This window comes from Beta vulgaris, chromosome 6 (genome assembly GCF_026745355.1).
Source record: "Beta vulgaris subsp. vulgaris cultivar EL10 chromosome 6, EL10.2, whole genome shotgun sequence".
NCBI classification, from domain to species: domain Eukaryota; kingdom Viridiplantae; phylum Streptophyta; class Magnoliopsida; order Caryophyllales; family Amaranthaceae; genus Beta; species Beta vulgaris.
The window spans coordinates 50,806,774-50,810,539 of NC_079207.1; the positions used below are offsets into that span (position 1 = coordinate 50,806,774).

Genomic DNA, 3,766 nt, shown 5'->3' on the forward strand with positions numbered 1-3,766 from the left:
TTCATTCTCTTAGTGTTTGTTCTTGCTTTTAGTTTATTTTAGATCTTCAATCTCATATTCGTATAGTTGCGATTTCTATTAGTTTAGTTATCTTTTAATCATTTTTAGCCTTAGCTTAGTCATAGATTTTATGTTTAATTGCTTAGAATCCATGATTAGTGAGTAGTTTCATATCTAGGGTTAGGGTGAAAGTATGAATTAGGGTTTTAAATGTCTTGTTGGTGAGATTGTGATGTTCTAGAGAAAGTTATGCATTGATCTTAGTGTTTTGAAACCTTAGGATAGATATTGATCACATTTATACTTTGGTATTTTGAATTCAAATATTCTTAAATCGAATTTTGAACTCTTTTATCATCCCCAAGAATCAACTTAATTTCTATGCCAAGATATTGGGTAGAAATTAAGGGGATCCTTTATTAGGGGTTTTCTAAATTTATTGAATCTCTTAATCAATTAACTAGAGACCATTTGAGAGAGGATTTAGTTGATTGATTAAGTGATTACTCTTGAGGAACATTCGAGAGAGGACTCGAGTATTTTAGAGGGAAACTAAACCTTGCACGATAATCTCCATTTCTTCACAATCGCATCAACAATCATTGTCTGTTCTTATTCATACTAGTAACCTTAACTCTAGTGTCTTCCTATCTGATATTTAAACTTGTGTTATTTGATAGTCCTAGTTTTTAGCTAGTCATAGTTATTACCAAACTTTTCAAACCTCCAAATACCCTTCAATTAGGTAATTTATACTTGAAAAGCTTTAATTAATCCCATTTTCCCTGTGGATCGACCCTTGACTTGCCCTTACTATTTTCTTAGTAATTGCTTGGTAGGATTTATAATATTGTTTGGAAAGTGATTTTTGGTGTCTTAATGACACACTAAAAACCTCTTATCAAAATCGCGCCGTTGCCGGGGAGATTGTGCTATTGATTGAAGTTTATTTTAGTTTAGCTTGCTTAGTTGATTTTTCTTTTGTTTTCTTTTTGACTGTGGTTATTATTTGCTAATCCTCTACTTAGCTTTGATGTGTTACATGAGAAGAAGAGCCCACGGTTCATCCACTTTGCCTTTAGATCCTGAAATCGACCGCACATTGCGAAAGCTTTGGAAGAATTTGGAAAATTTGACTTTGGGTTCCGAGCCATCTTCACCAGTCTCAAGTACAAGTGAAGTTGAAGTAGAAATGGGTGAAGCAAATCCACAACTATTTAGGGATTTCGGAAATCCGGGTTCTTATGTTCTTCAAGGTGGTATCCGACTTCCAACCACTACTACAAATTTCAGCATTCACCCTCATTATACTCGGATGGTGAAAGCATAACAATTTTGTGGGGGGTCGGATGAAGATCCTCTTGAACATCTCGACAGGTTTCATGAGATCTGTGCTATGATAACAACAAATGACGTCTCCCCTAACTATAACAAGATGCATTAGTTCCGCTCCTTTCTTACCGAAAAGGCAAAGTCATGGCTCAAGAGCTTGCCTGCTAATTCCCTCACTACATGGGAAGAAGTCACGATGGCCTTCTTGAAGAAATACTTCCCGGAGTGGAAGACAGCAGACATAAGGAGGAAGATCTCCTCATTTGAGTAAGAGAACCATGAGACACTTGCAGAAGCTTGGGAGCAGTTCAAGGAGATGATCCGTTCATGCCCTCACCATGAGTTCAACAAAAACCTCCTCATGCGGTTTTTCTATGATGGTCTTGATCCTATATCACGGGCCAACCTTGATGCTGGAGCGGGAGGTCAACTTTCTAAGATCCCGCAGGAACAACTTGAGTCCACTATAGAGAAAGTGATCAAGAACTACTCATGGGGTGGAAGACAAAGAGGTGCTCAACCCAAGAAGAGCGGAAAGTTTGAATTAGACCCCATGGATCAAATTCAAGCCAAGATGGACCAACTTGACAAGAAGCTCTCTAAGATCAATCTTGCCTCATCTAATCCTTCACAGGTAAATTCTTTTTCTTGTGATATTTGTGGTCGTACTAACGATGATACTCCTTATTGTGGAGGTACCCATTCGGAGCATGTGGCGGCGATAAATTCTAGAGGAGATGGGTATCAAGGAAACCAAGGGTATATAAACAATCAACAAGGAGGTTGGATACAACCTTAACAAAACTACATCCAAGCCTTCAACCAACCTCAACAAGGATGGAATTAACCTCAACAAGGATACAACCAAGCTCAAAACCAAGGGTATGCGCAAGGGTATAACCAAAACTATAACCAAGGTGGTTCATCCTCACAAAGGTCCAACACTTACCAAGCTTCACATCAAAGGGCCAATACCCAAAAACCTCCCTCTAATCCTCCATTCCCAAACAAAATCCCGAACCCATACCATCTCCCGATCCAACCTCCCTCCAAATTCTCCAACAACTCCAATCCATGAACCAAATTCTCCAAAACCATGAGCAAAGGTTTCAAGAGCTATAAGCCCATAACAAAATGCTTGAAACCCAAATCGCCCAAGTAGCCGAGAAGAATCCTTCAACCCCCACAAATGAACTTTCGGGCCAACCCATCCCTAACCCCAACCTCCATCAAGCGAAAGCCATTCATTTGAGGTCGGGAACAAGCTATGAGGGTCCTAAGATGCCTAAGGTGTAACAGCCCACTCCATTAGTTGCTTAACCCATTCATGATTCCACTCATAAACCCTTAGTCAATCATGAATTAAACATCTAATCAGAGGGGTGTTACTGAACTACCTCCTAATAACAAGGGGGTAGCCAAATGATATCATAATTAACCTACTTGATAATTAGCAAATGAAAATAACTACCAACTATTACAACTTAATCTGAGAGATAACTAAATCCAATTTAAGAAATTACATAACCCAAAATAAGCAAACTATTTATAATTAACAGAATAACTCAAAAGTCCAGCTTCCATGCTCCATTTTTAACTACTTGAATCACATGCATACCCAAGTAGGTAATCCTTCACACCTTTTCTTCCTATTCCTGCAAATTAGGGGACCCTGTCCCCCAACCATTACAAAACATTCCAAATATACTCAATCAGCAAGGCTGGTACACAAGCTCCACTTATCACAAAAGAAATAGGACATAATAAACGTGTCTTTCTAAATAAAGCAAAAGAAAATGTTTCTTGTTACCATTCCGAAGATCTTACCAACAGTTCAAATCTTATTCACATTATCTTACACAATATACAAATAGTTGGGAATAGATATAAATAGTTTTATGATCCACATTAAACCCGCATACTTTCGATTTGGGAAAGAGAACCTGATTAGAGAGATCAAACTGTGTATAACTGATGAGGGACGTCTCCCTTCTCTTATCCTTTCTGCTTGCAAGACTTCCAGGACATGTCCCAATACTCATTCATAATCCTTATCATATTCCTTATCATTAACATAAACAACATCACTGCTAAACAGCTTCTTTCCCCAATCGTTTCATATATTCACAAGTGAAAAATCATCATTCTTACAAGAATAAGATACGAAACAAAACTTATTTGGAGTGTTGAGGAAAATCATTTTTCAACCAAAATTTACTAATAACTAATCTCATCATGTGAAGTCCCCACTAAGAGAATAAAAGAATTTTTATCATATCAGTTTATTTGATTTAAAGTTTAAAAGTAACGTTATATACTAGAGAAGGAAAAATAAAGTAGTTCTTTCTTCGAAATCACTATGGATACTTACTTGTAAACTAATGATTTTTAAAGAAAGTATTTAAGTAATTGAAGGTCGAGTATTAATCATCAA

At 37.1% G+C, this 3,766-nt stretch overlaps 1 non-coding gene across 1 annotated transcript; it reads right to left on the reverse strand.

Annotated features, from left to right (window-relative positions):
• Nucleotides 1-1,570: 1,570 nt before the first annotated feature.
• On the reverse strand, nucleotides 1,571-1,677 carry LOC125499223 (small nucleolar RNA R71). The gene has a single exon (XR_007275940.1). It is a non-coding gene; the product is annotated as a small nucleolar RNA R71 (small nucleolar RNA).
• Between the last annotated feature and the right edge of the window lie 2,089 nt (nucleotides 1,678-3,766).